Source organism: Podarcis erhardii (assembly GCF_964252035.2).
Source record: "Podarcis erhardii genome assembly, chromosome: 9".
NCBI lineage: Eukaryota > Metazoa > Chordata > Lepidosauria > Squamata > Lacertidae > Podarcis > Podarcis erhardii.
Window position 1 is genome coordinate 30990095 of NC_138512.1, and position 17113 is coordinate 31007207.

Consider the following 17113-nt stretch of genomic DNA (forward strand, 5'->3'; position numbering starts at 1 on the left):
TTCCTGGCAGCGGAAGAGCTTTCAAGCTCTCAGACTTGCTTACCGGGCTCTGGGAAGCTCTCTAGTGGGCTCTGGTGAGATTTTGCTTAAATTAGCTCTCTGCCTTGATATTCAGCACACCAGCTCCAGAAGGTAAATTTGGTCATGTTGGGGGTGCTTCCAAGGCATTGAGTATATGCATTTTTGCTTATACATGCCATCCTCTGAACGTACCCCCCAAGTAAGATGCTAGTGGCCTATACACATAATCTCCTCTGCCTCAACAAGAAGCCATTGAAATATAAAGTTTATAATTCAAATCTTTGTATTTCACATTGACCCAATTAAAACATGATTTAAAACAGCAGTCTGGCCTCAGTGCAGTGCACATACTAAGTTTCCATGAGAAGGAAACTGGGGAAGATTCATATCCTCATGGGGTACATATGGCCCCAGGGTTTTGTAGTGGGTACTATGGCAGGAAGAGAAGCAAGTTCAATTTCAACAGAGAGCAAGAGATCGAGAAAGTCATGTTTTGTATATCTAATACAACTGAGTGCTGTTTTTTTCTCCTTAGAAAAAGCAGTTTCTGAGTTTTTCTCACACATTTGGATCATTTGCCAACCTGGTGCCCTGCATATGTTTTGTGCTGCAGCATCCATCAGGCCCAGTGATCACAGCCAGAAAGGTACACTGGTTTTAACTTGTATGTTGAAGGAGTTACTAAGGGGGAAATGAACATGTTCATATATTTTAGTTATCTAGAGTTGTGGGTGGCCAACACATCAAAATCAAGTGCTTAATATTTCCTCTGCAACATATTTTGTTGCAAAAGATGAAATTAATATTAATCTTTTTATTCCCCTCCCCCAAATTTCAAAAAAAGTTATTCTAAAAATAGAAAAATACAGTTTTTAAAAAATCATTTTTATTCTGTTTTCTTTGTGTTCTGATTTTTTTTTTTTTGCATTGCCATAACCAAAGAATGACTACCCCCGTGTCACCCACCCACTAAGGATGCTGATGGCACTTAAAGTTTGAAAACTAGGATAGAAATCACAAAAAATCATTGCAAATGTTCATTAGCATTTAATGTGAATTTCTCCTAATATTTTATATGCCATTTTGCCTAATGTACACATTTTTTGCAAAGCCATTTCCCCTATCACAATACATTTATATTTGCAGTTTATGTCTGTTTTGCCCTAGTATATGCATTTTTGTGCATATTACATGGCTGATGAACTGCACTGCAAAATTCAGAAAAGTTCAAATTTTGAAGTATACCTGTGTTTTTGGTTTGTGTATTGTTTCAGATAGTGTGTATTACGTAGGTGTGTGTATTACGTAAATTTACCTTTAAATGTAAACTGAATTGAACAAACAACGAAGAACACTAGAAGAATAAGAGGTTCTTAGCAATGCCAGCAAAGGGAACAAGACATATCAACTACACATTGCAAACAGGTAGGCTTGCATTTGAATGGAACTTTACTTGCAGAAATTCTGACCATACTTCAAAGAGCTACTTTAGATGTACCCTAGAGCTTAGATAGTTGCTTATTTACTGAGTCAGACCAGTAGCTGAGGGTTTCAGGCAGTGTACATTCCCAGTCTGACCTGGTGATGTCAAAGAACTGACCCTGGGGTCTTCTGCATGCAAAGCAGATGATCTAACATTGAGCTATGGCCCTTCCTCTTGGCATATCCAGTAGGATTGGTGACTTCTGCTTTAAACATCAGAGCCCTATGCTGCATCACAAACTCCCTTCAGTTTCAAATTTGTTATGTGCCATAGTTGTTTGTGTAAAGAACAAGTTACAAAGCTTTTTGGCTCCAGGCTTTCAGGTTCCTGGCAGTTCACAACACAACATAGCTTTATTGATTGTGGTGATTTGTCTATATGCATTTTTTATACCTGACTTGAAATATATAGTGTTTTTCTACTGTCTTAAACAGGTGTGGGAAATCTTTTTTTGATCCAAGGGTGAATGAGGGATGCCTACCATGGGGCTTTTAAAAAGCATGCTACCTTTTTTTCAAGACTAATTGCTGGAGCAGAGGGATCTTCCTTGGGAGTGCAGCTGGGATTAACCTTTCCGTTCCCAGCTTCACTTGCCAGGAAGATCATTGTGCCTGACCCAGAACAACTAGACTTTTAATAAAGCTTCTTTTGGAGCCAATAAAACACACATGTCTTCCAAAATATTGTAGCACAGGGGACTTCCAGGATGGTCACAGGGTACGAAGAGAAGAATATTAACCCTTCCATTTCCAACTGTGAGACAGCAGAAAATGCCTCCTGAACTGCAAATAGTCTTGGTGTTTCCCCTTTCTATTGGCTTCATTAGAAGATTTTCCCCAAGACTATTTGCACTGGGAAAGAAGAGAAAATGGGCAAGGAATAGATGCTGTAGGCTAGATGTGGAGAGAAGGGGTTGCAGTTCCCTAAACCTGATCTAAAATATATTTCCATTTTATGGTTTTATAGCACAAAACAGCACCTGAAAATAACTAAGGCTGCAATCCTACCTCCATTTATATAGGAGTAAGCCCCACTGAATTCAGCAGGGCTTAACCTCCATGCAGAGGTGATTGGGACTGCACTGTAATTTCCTTTACTAACAACTAAAAGTTCTTCCAAGAGATCATGCACTTAACCATCATTATTATTAGCAGACCAGAGCACTGTCAGAGCAAGTACTGATATACAGACACATTAAACCAGAAGAGCCTCCCCACCACCTTTCCTTTCCTGGTAAGCAACAGTGCCCCACCTGCCAGGAAGCATCTATAGAAGCTCCACTCCACCTGGCAAGCCACTTTTGCAGAATCAACGTACAAAAGTGATACAGAAAAGTGGAAGTCCTACATGCACTTGGAGTGCTTCTGAGGGAACCGCTGCATGTCTGAAATGTCACAATGTCAAGATAGCATTTAAGCCAATGTATGTTTGCAGTGTCTGGTGCTGTGGGTTAAACCACAGAACCCAGGACTTGCCGATCAGAAGGTCGGCAGTTCGAATCCTCGCGACGGGGTGAGCTCCTGTTGCTCAGTCCCTGCTCCTGCCAACCTAGCAGTTCGAAAGCACATCAAACGTGCAAGTAGATAAATAGGTACCACTCCGGCGGGAAGGTAAATGACGTTTCCGTGCAATTCTCTGGTTCGCCAGAAGCAGCTTAGTCATGCTGGCCACATGACCCTGAAGCTGTACGCTGGCTCCCTCAGGCAATAAAGTGAGATGAGCGCCGCAACCCCAGAGTCGGCCACGACTGGACCTAATGGTCAGGGGTCCCTTTACCTTTATGTTTGCAATGCACAATATAAGAACCAAATTCACATTAGATATGAGGAACACTATACCGAGTGTGACCATTCAAAAGCAGCACAGGAAAAAAAAAGATTTCTCTCACCCAGTGTGAGACAGGGAAGTTACATCAAGCATTCTGGAAAAGCTGAGAGGTCATTGACAGTAATCCCCCTCCTCCTAAATTTGATGAATTTATTGTTGAAAACACTTTCAAACATGAGTCGTAATTGGAAACCTGGATATAAATAAACTGTGTGTGAGAGAGAATATTGGGATACAATCAGAGAATAAATCCACTATCAATGTCCAGTGTGAGTTCAAAAGTGTAATATATATATCAGATATATCAGTGGTTTGGGTTGTCTAGCTTGTGGTATTGAAGTTTCAAAGTAGTGTTCTTTAAAGATTGATTCACTAGTAGATAAAATTGTGACATTAAAGCCTTTAAATAATGAGCTCCTTGCAGTTAGAGGTTGCCACAGCTAGACAGCAAAACAATTACATTCTGTGACAGATCACAGGAAAAAATGGAAACATTATTTAAAGTAGCTGTAAATTTGCAATCTTAGCACAGTGATTATTCCTTGTCGTTTTAGAAAAGGGTTTTTCCCTACTGTCATGAATCTCATTCTAATAAAAACCTTGCAAAAGAAGTTCTCATGATTGCTTTACCACAATTATCCTGTATGAAACAGTCAACATGTGGGTCATTTTAGGATAGTTAAGTAACAGCTAATGTGTTCAATCACTGTATTATTTTTGTAGGGTTTTGCAAAAGGATCTAGGATACAATGACACTTTTATGACTGGAACAGAAGTTTTGATGGCACATTATGTCACTTTCTAAAATAGCGTTCCTCAACCTAGCACCATATAGATGACTTGGACTACAATACATATATGCTCCAGCCAAGATGACAAATTACATACCACTGATGATGGAATTTTACTCCAAAACATTTGGAAAGCAGCAGGTTGCAGATAGCTGGTCTAAACATTCTCTTGTTCTTCCTAACAGGTATCTGCTAAAAGCTAGCACAGGTGAAAGTTTAAAAGATCTGCTTGAATATAACGTGTTAAAAGGGACATACAGTTGTACCTTAGAAGTCAAACAGCTTAGTTCCTGAACGTTTTGGCTCCTGAATGTCGCAAACATGGAAGTGACTGTTCCAGTTTGCGAACTATTTTTGGAAGCCAAAGGTCCGAAGGCTTCCGTGGCTTCTGATTGCTGAAGGAGCTTCCTGCAGCCAATCAGAAGCCACACTTTGGTTTTTGAACTCAAATGGACTTCCGGAACTGATTCTGTTCGACTTCCAAGGTACACCTAACTGTATATAAGAAACACAAGCTGAAAATGGAGCATCCAAAATATAGAAGGAAGGAAATGTTATGAACTGCGCTTAGATTAACTATCACTGAAACATTGCAAAGTATATTACTGTTTGCACCAGCTCACAATAACCCAACAAAGGGCTAGTTTTCACCTCATTAACTGAATAGGCTGTTATTTTAGTGAACTCTGCCTGCTTAGCTTTTGTAGTATTATACATTGCAATATGCTAAGAGCATAATCACAAATCAGGAAAACTATCTTTCTAATAGAGGCGCTACAGGTCAAACACTATTCTTTGAGTCTTCTCAATAGTTATGGGCTCCATAGTTATGGAACGAATGAAGTGAATTGTGTGGAGAGACGGGGGCTCTGCTCTAACATATCTGAATACAAAGGAAAACTATATTGCTACAAAGCTTTTTTTACTCGCATTCTTACTAGAGTGATGTAGTGTATTGTAGTCCATCATGAATTAAATAACCCCCCAATGAAATATCACTTTTACCATTTCACTTTGTAGCCCATGGTATGAGCCTCCTCTTAGTGAAACTCTTCTGACTTCCCTTAAAACGTAAGTAGTAGCTTGATTCTCACCTAACAACAGTCATCTACCCAATAATATACAACACATTTATCACTTGAAAGGCTGCTTCAGGGAGATGAACAGCAGTTCTTTCTCTTTCTCAAAGTGACAGTTAAATTAATCCATGTCCAAAGCATTCTGAAAAGTTCCCAAATACATTATTTTTTTATTTTTTATTTTGCATAGAGCTGAATCCCTGTTTTGAAGATCTTCTTGCTGGAATTTAGCCTAGCATATTGCAACTTTGTGGAGCCAAGAAAACACTCAGGGACCACTCAGTTGCAGATGTTCATAAATATCCACAATGAATGCTGGATAGGAATGTGACTTTCCCACATAATAATTATTGCTACATGCTTAGCCCTTTTGGCATACCCTCAAATTGCTCCAGTGGCAAACATACTGCTTCTGAAACCTGGAATTATTTGTAGTCATTATTGCTAGTAACCATGGAAGGGAGAGGGGAGGAGGAGGAAGGAAATGCAACACCATGCACAAAGGGCAAATAGCAGAGATAAAATCCCACTCCTTCCACTAATAAAATGTGAGTAGGGTGGAAGCAGAGATAACCCTTTAGCTATCTCAATACAGTGGCCTTATTCCCACATTTTGGTGAACCAAACTGTGGTTTATCAGGAGTGCGTGAATATCCTGGCTCCTGGAGGGGAGCTTGCACCTACTTTGTCCTCCCTGTCCTTTTTGCACAGTGCAGCCAAACCAAGGCTTCACTTAGCACGTCATCTGAACCTGGAATCTTTAACTACAGGAAAACCTTGGTTAAGGAGGAGAGACCTTAAGCAAAATCCTAGTTTCGGATGGCATGCGAAGTCAAATGCTGGACTTAGTGCTAAAAGAACCGGGAGAAACAAATAGGATGTCAGCTCCTCTCTAAGACCTAGTACATTTGCCCGGTCACAGTAAAATGTAATTTGGTTTACTATGACTACTGAATTACACAAAAAAATGCCCAAGGAGATCCATAACTCAGGGTTTCAAAGTCATAGCATTGGAAATAGGGCTGCTATGGGGTTTTCTCTTTTTCAATGCCTTGAACTAAGCCTGGGAACCTAAAAATTGCAGGATCTTTAAGAAAAATAAAAGCCATTTAAAAATATGTATGTGAGTATATATTGGTGTGTGTACATTCCATTACTGAAATCCCTTCATCTATAGATCTAGAATATAATGTGTTCACAGCTGGCATGAGTTACTGTGTTAACGTCTCAAATATAGCTTAATTTATAACACTTCAAGAACTAATGATATAGCATTAATCATGTTTGGTAACATAAAATATATGTTTTAAGTTAATATGTTTGGAATTGTTTAGGCATCAATTGGGTTATATGTGCAAAAGTGGATAAATTATTTCTCAGACCAGGTGTTCTTAGACACAGTACAATTTCTTCAAAAATAATTTCTGCCCAAAGGCAAGTACAGACAGAGGAGCCTTCAAGTAATTCTGTGTTCCTATTGTAATTTTGAAATTCAGTGCATTTAGTAACCAATGTCTCAAAGGAAAAAAACAACTTTCATTTTTGTCTCCCACAGCTATTCCAACAGGGAAAGGTCTGGTTTCTGAAAATGCAGCTCATTAAAATGAAGAATTTTCCAGACTTTGATATATACAGTTCACTGGGGACCTACTACCTGTGCACAGAGCTGTTAGGTCTAATAGGAGGTGGCTGCACAGCAGACTACATCTTGATTACATCTTACATTTATAAAATATGATGAGTTGTATGTGGCACTCTTACAGCAGTTTCTAAAATACAGATTTTTTAAAAAAACATTCACCTGTCCAGTTTCTAAAATACAGAAGATTTTTTTAAAAAACATTCACCTGTCCATGAAAAAAAATCTGACATTACTTTTAACTGTTTCATAAATAAGTGTTTAGCCTAGTAAATTTAGCCTTAATTTAGCTCAATTTATTAACTGCCCAGTATGACAACATTTTTGTTGATATTTTGAGACTACCTTCCTTATCTAAAACATGTGTCTCCATCACTGTCCTTCAATTGCATTGTAACATCATCTCCAGCTATCAGCTATTGTTCTATTGCCATGTACTTTCAAGCAGGGTCTAAATATAACAACCAGTGATATGCATACCAGTATACAATTTGGACAAAAGCATAAGCATTCAAGCGCAGCTAGTTTGTAATTTATTTATTGGGCTTATCCAAACAATACTGATCTCAGAGTTGAGTTCAGAGCTCTCCACTCTTTCCTCTAGAGATACTTCTCTCATTGAGCAGGTGACCTGTTCTCTCCTCCCACAGCAGTCAGCCTCACCTGTCCCACTGCTAGGCTAGATGTTATATAATTAGCAGGGACATGAGTAACTTTCTGCTCTTTCTGATTACAAATAATATTTGAATTTGCATACGCCTTTTTCACCTTCAGGAAAAAAGACCCTTTTCTCTGTCACTTTTCCATGACTTGGCTTTCTTCTGTAGGTATCCACATGCCATCACATTTATATTTAAGTATATTTTAAATTACTTTAAACATACAGTTTCTAATTTTGATTAAATATGAATCTGGTCATTCATTCATTAAATGTATATACTGCCCTTCATCTGAGAATCATAGGGCAGCTTACAATATAAAAACAAAAAATACATAACATAGTAACAAAAACAAAAAAAAAATCTCCCACAGTTTGAAAGGCCATAGGTTGTTTAATTAGCCAAAGGCATGGGAGAAGATGAATGTTTTTGCCCTATGCCTAAAGATATTGTTGCACACCACCCCAGTCTCTGAGCGGAGATTCTAGGGGTTCCACACATGGTTGCCTAGGGTTCTTACTTCCTTTAGGAAACTGAGGCACAGCAGAGACGATGGTGTCATTTACCATTCTCTTTTGATCTTTCCCCCCCCTGAATGACCTATCAACCAGACTAGCACCTCAACATAGGACACTAGCCAGGCTTAATTAGCTTTTGATGCTTGCTAATTCCAGGACATTAGAAGTGTTTATTACACAATTTAAAACTAGGTGACAGACCTGTGTGTATTAACACTCTATGCATTAATTAAATGTCATTGTCTGCTGGACCCAGAAATTTAAGGATGTCTAGCACCCACAAAGGATGCGGGTGGCGCTGTGGGTTAAACCACAGAGCCTAGGACTTGCCGATCAGAAGGTCAGCGGTTCGAATCCCCGCAACAGAGTGAGATCCCGTTGCTCGGTCCCTGCTCCTGCCAACCTAGAAGTTCGAAAGCACGTCAAAAGTGCAAATAGAGAAATAGGTACCGCTCCAGTGGGAAGGTAAACAGCGTTTCCGTGCGCTGCTCTGGTTGATCAGAAGCGGCTTAGTAATGCTGGCCACATGACCCAGAAGCTGTATGCCAGCTACCTTGGCCCATAAAGCGAGATGAGCGCCGCAGCCCCAGAGTCGGTCACGACTGGACCTAATGGTCAGGGGTCTCTTTACCTTTACCTTTAGCACCCACAACCACAGAGCCTAGGACTTGCCAATCAGAAGGTCGGTGGTTCAAATCCCCACAACGGAGTAAGCTCCCATTGCTCGGCCCCTGCTCCTGCCCACCTAGCAGTTCGAAAGCACATAAAAGTGCAAGTAGATAAATAGGTACCGCTCCAGCGGGAAGGTAAACGGCATTTCCGTGTGCTGCTCTGGTTTGCTAGAAGTGGCTTAGTCATGCTGGCCACATGACCCAGAAGCTGTACGCTGGCTCCCTCGGCCAATAAAGTGAGATGAGCGCTGCAACCCCAGAGTTGGTCACGACTGGACCTAATGGTGAGGGGTCCCTTTACCTTTAGCACCCACAAACTCATAACACTATGTAAGGAAAGGACTGTTTATTGAGGAGTGTTTTTTTTTACCACTGTCTCCTTCAAGCAGGCAGGGACCACCTCCTCTTGCAGGGAGGCAGTAATCACCACTCAGGCCCAGCCAGATGTCCCCTCCAGTTTTTATCAGCCAAGAGGAATGAGAGTCCAGAGCGGAAGCAGCTGCTTCCTTATCCTTGTCCTCAAGCCTCACTAACTGAGAGTCATCCAACATAACAGGACCAGATAGTGCTCTGGACACCAAATGAAATTCATGTGCTGTAACAGCTGAGTCATGGTGCCACTGGATGCAAGAGTCCCCCCCCCCCAAAAAAGAAAATGCTTTGCAAACAAGTCACAGTGAGCTGCCATTGGTTCTGTCACCTCCTTCAGGCCAGACAATAAAAAAGACTCATATTATCTGGAAAAGCTCTGCTGAATGAGAATGCACAATGAGGGTGCAATGGAGGCAACAGAATACATCCTCTTTGCAGCATTCAACGCCTCTAATTAGTCTTGATGGTGAGCCCTCACCATCAGTGTTTGATGGCACGACGGGAGCGTGAGTATATCAGGGTTATATCAGTATATCTGAACAAAATGCAATAGGGAATACTCAAGGCATGTGACCAACAGTGCAATCCTATACTTCTCTACCTAAATGTAAGTTCCATTGAGTTCAGTGGAGCTTACTTCCTTGAAAATGGACAAATGAAAGTAACTGCTTGGATTGGGGGAAACAGAGTATAAAGTTCTGCTCTCCTGTATGCAGGTAAACTACAATGTAACTTTTATTCAAATGTAGCCCCCTTAGAATGTATTCTTAAATTCTAACAAATTTACTTTTTACTTTTAGTCAAGTTGTTGCTATATCTACTGAAAAACCAGCCAAGGTCTTAAATCTCTTTAAACTCAAAGTATAAGCATCAAAGTAACAGATACATACCACACTAATTCCTGAATAATCTCAGTTGTATTTTAAAATGCAGTTCAGAAAAAAATAGCATACATTCTTATATATCTTTGTGCAATCTTGTACTTTCACAGGCAAACAGAATTTTGCAACTGAATGACTGCTGAACCTCTGCTGATATAGTTAGGTAATTCCTAGCTATTATGCTGTAGAGGTTTGATGTGGAGTTGCAAGACTGCAATCCAACCCCATCTGCTGACATTTTTGGGAAACTGCAGCTTAATCCAATTGAGATAGCACAATTTAGAAAGACCAATCAATGTTCTGCATGTTTCTTTATGGAATATAACATAGTATGATCACATACAGTATACATTATAATCCACAGGTGGGAAATAAATCATATCAGATATTCAAATGTAATGAAGAGCTTTTTGTAATCACACAAGTTTACAAGAGGAGCAGCAATGTTGATAATTTCGTAGAATCATAGACATGGAAGGGGCCTTGCAGATATTCTAGTCTAACTTCCTGCTTTCCAGTTTCTACTAGAAAATCTTCAACAGGAAAGGCTTCCACATTCCTGGCTGCTACTGTAAACCCACCCTCTCTCATCATTCCATCTGTACCTTAACTTGATCTCTGCTGCTACTTTTTTGAGGCAGATTATTTTGAGTGAAATAGGGAAAACAATCCCACTTTAAGACTTTTTTTTTTTTTTTTAGAATGCTCTGGAAATCCAATAATCTGTTCTAGAAGTACCTAACAGTTTGACATCTCACCTGAATGTGCTGACAAATTAGTAAGAACAAAGTGTCTATAGGTGGCATGCAACAAAGTAATTTGATCAATGTAATGCATTTTGGCTGTACAACAGAACCCCCCCCCCCCCGTTTTCTCCCATCTACCCTCTAAATCTGTTTTGGGCATTCCCTCAACCCACCTGAGCAGATCTGGAGAGCGTGTGGGGCATGCATGATGAGGGGAGGGGGAAGTTCCATTTCACAAATGGAAATCCTTGTGCTAATGGAAGGAGTGCATTGTATACTGTGTATAATGCCATGCATATCCTACTATATAACAAAAATGCAAGAGTGCCATCATGCTACAGTTTTCTTGGCCACAGGCAGAAGGCACTGTGAACCACAGCATGACAAAGAGGAAGTGAATAGACAGACCAGATGAGTCACAGAGGGATATCAGATTTCCATCAACCTTCAGAATCAGTATTCATCATTAAGAGACTCAAGTAAAAATGGTAATTACTCTTCATTTGAAGCATACTGTTTGCCTGATCGTCTTAGGCCTGAGGAACCATAAAATTGGAAGCTGTTATACGAAATCTATTAATAGAAGTATTTAGAAGTCCTAGAAAATATGTAACTAATTAATATTACTTGGGAAACTTGGCTGAATACCTGAAACAATTTTACTTGATCAGATGATCCTTGGCCTCCCTTCGCTCTAAGCCATATTTATGTAAGAACAGAGTGTTTTGCAGGAGCTAATACTGTCACACACCATATTAAGTCACATATTATTTTGTAAAATGAGTCTGGAGATTTTGTGGGTATACTCATGTAGTACTACTATTCTGGATGAATGAAAAGATGGGTGAGCATTTGAAATAAATGTGACCACAGAATGGAATATTACTGTTGTGATAGCCATCTTAAATAAAGAGGACCTAAAATAATCAGAATATGAGATTGCAAAACTACATTTCTTGGAAGGAAAACACCATGTTTCAGGCCAGTTGTGTACGCTTGGTTACAGGCACCCTGATAAAGTCAAGGATGACATCAGGCCTTGCAATTCAGAGCTTATGTGTGACCATCAGTCTATGGTCTTGAAATTCAAAGAATATCTGCAATGATCAAGAGACTGAGCAGAGAGTATAAGAATTTTGAAAACGCAGCCATTTTGGGGTGAAATCTTCTGCAGCACCCCATGGAGCTGTGCAAAGCTTTGTCTTTCTGCCATTCAATTTCAGTTGACTAGCCATCTAGTCAACTATCTTTGGTAACTATATCCTTGCAGAGAATGTGTGAATTGGTTCTCTTATTGAGGATATTGAATAAATTACCGTATTTTTAGCTCTAAAAGATGCACCCGATCATAAGACGCGATCCCTCTTGCTGTTCTGGTTTCTGGGATAGCTGTGCAGCCTGCATTCACTCCATAAGACGCACACACATTTCCCCTTACTTTTTACGAGGGAAAAAGTGCGTCTTATAGAGCGAAAAATACGGTAAACATTTTTGAAAACCAGTACCTTTACTGTGGTTTTTGTGTCCTCCATCTCCAATCCCAGGTTGCACTCGCCTCCGACATTCCTTTCTGCATACTCTTCTAGACATTGGGTCAAACTGCCTAAAGGGTTGTTTTACAGCACAATTTGTATGGCTCATGTTTTTGGCACTCTGAGCCTAAAATTCATTTTCATCTACAGAGGTGCGAATGGAGACCAATATATATTTCCCCCTCTGAAGCAATGCTGCCAATTAATGTTCGTGGGAAGGGATTCCCCTATAGTCTTTGGTAAGGTAGGCACATTTATTATTTTGCTCATATTTAACTTAACTAAACAGAAAACGAATGCCAAAACCAAAACTCCAACTCTGCAGATAGACTAAAAAGATCAAATGGCTGTGATAAAATTCAATAGAAAATAAAGCAATTACCTGAACAATGGCTGTATGCAACAAACTGGTAATATATTTTTCAAACAATCTACAAGGCAGCAAGGTGGGCTATAAATAATAAATTTGAAGCCATATGTTTTCTGCATTCCCCACCTTCCTGGATATGCATGCCTATCATGCAATCATAAGGTAATGGGGTGGATAATTTGAAGCTAAACCACCTTATCCAAAGTTCTGCTGGGTTCTTGTGATACTCCATCTTTTCCCTGTTTAAAAAAACCAAATATTTTACTCCCCTTCGCAACAATGGGAAGGAAATAACGAGGAGACTAGACTTCTCATACATTTCTTCTGGAATAGGGCATATTGGGGGAATAGGAAATCACTGGATCCTAGAGAAGAAGGCTTTGGGCTGAACCCGGCATACCTCCAAACTGAACTCCTCAAAAAGGAGAAAAGAGGATACATATTTGCATAAAATTTGCATATGCCACTATATATCCAGAAATACAGAAACAATTACTATGATTTAAATAGGAAATCCTAATACCAAGCCCAGTACATTAACATGATCCATTGGGGTTACTGAGGTACCCACTACTGTTGCCTGTCTCCTTGTCCTGCCCAAGGTGATTACCTTGGAAAGAGGGAAGCAGTGGCTTGAGCCAGAAGCTTGCCAAAGGCTTAAACTTCAGCTTCTATGTCATCCTGTAAAGCAATGGCAAGCACATGGATTTATTACCCATTCTATATCAATACTGTAACCATTAGGGAAATGAGGAGGCATTACAACACAGCAGATAGGAACAGTGGTGCAAGATATGAACTGAACCTATCCAGTTTGGGGTGAGGAGTGCTTCCTGCTTCACCCGCTCCTGGAGCTCCATATCTCTGGTCACCTGTTACAGGTTGGCTTCAAAGGCGCCAGGAAATACTACAGTCCTGAAGGCGAGTCTCAAGATTACACCCTTCACCCTTAAATGTGCCCAAGGGTCTTTATGAAACCTTAACAACCTGATAACTTCCCATACCTATTTAATGGCTACACCCCTCCTGGCTAACTAAACCCACTGCCAAATCCATGCAGAGTAGGCAAAATATGAAAAGAAAAACCACCACCCACCAGGAAGGCCAATCAGCTGGCAAGCAAACAATTCCTATTTGACCCCAATGCCTGTACTGAATAAAGGGAAGGAAGGTGGGCACCTGCAAGATTAAGATCCAAGAGAAAGGCAGGGTACTTAAATAGCTCCAGGTTGGCTTCACTCCCTTCTCCAGTGGCAAGAAGCCCACACCTGCTGTACCCATCTTTGTACATGCATCTTTGTGCTGAAGTCAGGTGGCAGGCCTTACATTCCCTCAGCATCCACAAAGGCCACTCACCACCACAGCCACAGGTGTTTTGGGTACAGCAGGTGTGGGGTTCTTGCATGGTGGGGGCATACTAACCTGTAATCTTCCCTGGAAGAAGTGCTTTTGGGATCATTTTATTACTTGGAAAACAGTTGTGTCAACTGACTCTTTAGTGTTCAGCTGCTTCATCAGGAGAGGAAATTGCAGGTGGAGCATTTCATTAATTTTTATACAAGTTAAAACAAGTCACCCAGAGATGCCTTATGTTTCAAGCCATTAACAGATTGCTTTAGGAAAGGTCAGATCATTTTTACCTATTAAACGCAAGATATATACAGTATATGCCAACACATATATAAAATGTTAAGAGATTGCTTCTTGTTCAGTGGGGAGAGAAGAAAGACAGGAGGCACAGATTTCAAAAGACAGGCACAGTAATATCCATCTGTCCCTGGAGTAAATGTTACAACACACTAAGAGGTTCCGTCAGAGCCCATTGGTTTGTCAACATTTATATATTTGGGTTTTCCCCCCAGACAGTATATAGAACCGTCAAGGAAAATTAGATTTGAGACAGAGAGTAGACATGAGGAAGCACAGGAGAATTAATAAAGTTCAAGAACAGAATAAACATTTGTGTTATCAGAGGGCCATTCAAATGGGACCTCCAGACAACTTGGAGGGTTTTTTTTTAAAACATTGATTATATTGGTCGAGCATCCACAACAATGGGTGCTCTTCTGTGAGAGAAAGTAAGAGAAATGTGATTCATACAACCCCTTTAGATTATTTTTCTGCTTTACTGTTTACTTTGAAATGATTTTATATGAGCAGCTCTTTCAGATATTCTCTGCTGCATAATATAAAATTTATTTTTGCTACCACAGCAGCACATTTTATGATAATAAGATGGTAATCCAAAGGGTAAAACACAATGCAGCAATCAAAATAAGTACAAATAATTAGAGCCACCTCCATCATGTGGAAAATAACCCACTTGGGTACCACTGAGCATTCTGAGTCCATTCACATTCAAATGTGCTCTTCCCACAGACTAATCTCTTAATCAGTCAAATCACCACTGCTGTGAAAGACACCAAATGAAGAAAAGTTAATATATCTATGCATCTGTGGTGATATCCTACACAAATAATTTAAAACAAATATGCATGAAAGTCATGAGAAAAGGATCTGCAATACAATAGCTAGGGTTTAGATATATCCAAAAAGAATCTCTCAAAGATGAGGGAAAGCAAATACAAACAATTATAACTGATGTTTAGAGCTACCAGCTTAGGAGGGGAATTGGTTTTCTGAACAGGAAAAGAAAGGTAGATTGTATATAAAGTTTTTGTAATGCAGTTTATGACTTCTTGAAAGTTAGGAAACAAGAACCAAAAAAATAAAATAAAATATGAAGGTCTAGGCCTGGAGTAGTAGAATTATCTGGTCTTAACCAGATCATTACAAATTGAAAGGTAGGGATGAAAAGTTCTGTCAATTCTGGTTCTCTCTCTCTCTCTCTCTCTCTCTCTCTCTCTCTCTCTCTCTGTCTCTCTATTACACTTTTCTTTGAAAATACAAATTAAAAATAAATCAAACAAAATAGATGCAAAAGTTCTCTCAGTTTCTCATTTTTCCAATCTGAAATCTGGTTCTCTGCATTTCTGCCCCATTTGTGAATTTTCTTTTTAAAAATCCTTATGAAAATTTTTCATTTAATGTGAATTTCGTGCTCGCTTCGGCAGCACATATACTAAAAATCATTTAATGTGAATTTCTCCCAATAAATACATTTTTGTATGCAGTTTTGACCAATGTACACATTTTCACCAAGAAAAATATTCTAATAACATGCATTTTAGAATCAGAACCATAGTGTTCGAAGGGACCCTTATGGTCATCTAGTCCAACCCTTGCAATGCAGGAGACCTGCCCATAGCAGTCCCTAGGTGGGCTCCAACCTCCAACCTTCTGGTTAACAGCCAGATACACTGACTCATTCATTGCACCATAGGGTAGAGGACCTGAAGAGCACCCAGAGATGGCAATTTGAGGTAGATTCAAGAAAGCAAAAACACAAAAAAATTATTCAGACTTTAAACCCTTTGTGTGATTCCCCCCACCTCCCATCCTGTGGAACCTCTCTCATGCTGTCAGGGACTGGCTGGATGATGAGGAATGGTGAGAGGCTTCAGCTGGATAAGCCCCTAGGGAAGCCTCAGAAGAGGAAGGCTCAGAGCAAGGGGAGTGGTGGTGGGACACTGAAGACAGGTCAGAAGATGAGGGGGGGGGCAGAATTGTTGGATGCTGAACAAGCAACAGGCTTGAGTGAGAGAGAGGAAGAAGAGGCAGAAAGCATTGCAGATGCAGGACAGGCAGCTGAGGAGGAGGTGTCTGAAGCTGCAACAGATTCTGTGATGGCCTGGGAATTGGATTCAGAGGCTGAACCTGAGGAATCCCAGCCTGCACAGGAGTCGGCTGAGCTGGGGTTGGGGCTTGAACCTGAAGGGCCCTCAGCTGTGCCGGATCCTCAGGAGCAGACACCAGCTGAATCCGCTCTGGCTCCGGAGGTGATCAAGGACCCATTGCCTGCAGGTGCGCCTCTCTCAGCCCTGTCAGGGGAAGGTGAGGTTGCCTCTGGGTCCAGTAACCCTCCAGCCTCTCTGGAGCTGCAGAGGCTCAGGGCAGAGAGGAGGAGGGAACTACGTTCTCACAGGAGGAGCGCTCGCTTTCAGGCCAGGAAAGGCGAGTCACCTGTGGACCGGGGCTGCCCTAGGCCCCAGAGGAGATAAAGGCCAGCCAGCCCAGTCCCAGGTTGCGGGAGCAACATCATTGGTAACCTGTTCCTGCTGGCACCCTGCTCTCCTGCCAGAGTTCCTGACCACGCCCGACTCCTCGCTTTGGACCTCGCTTTGCCCCTGACGGACAGCCTCCATACCCTCGACCTGGGACCGGACTCAGACCATGCCACACGGTAACCCCCCCGGGACCAGCGCAGATTCACAGGAGCCAGCTGGTCCTACTGTATTCACATCCCCTCTCCCTTGCCTCCAAGGGCATGGACAGCTTTGCATGTAGCAGAGCAGAGAGCACAGAGGGCAAAGGGTCCTCCTCCCCAATGATGTTTTAAGACTGCTGGGAAAACAGCAGGACCAATAGGAGGCTTAGGTGGAAGTGGGAGGCACTGGCAACTGT

At 41.0% G+C, this 17113-nt stretch overlaps 1 protein-coding gene across 19 annotated transcripts in view; it reads right to left on the minus strand.

Moving 5' to 3' along the window:
* Nucleotides 1-17113, minus strand: part of TENM3 (teneurin transmembrane protein 3) — a 1299256-nt gene that overhangs the window by 1025042 nt on the left and 257101 nt on the right. The window lies entirely within an intron of this gene.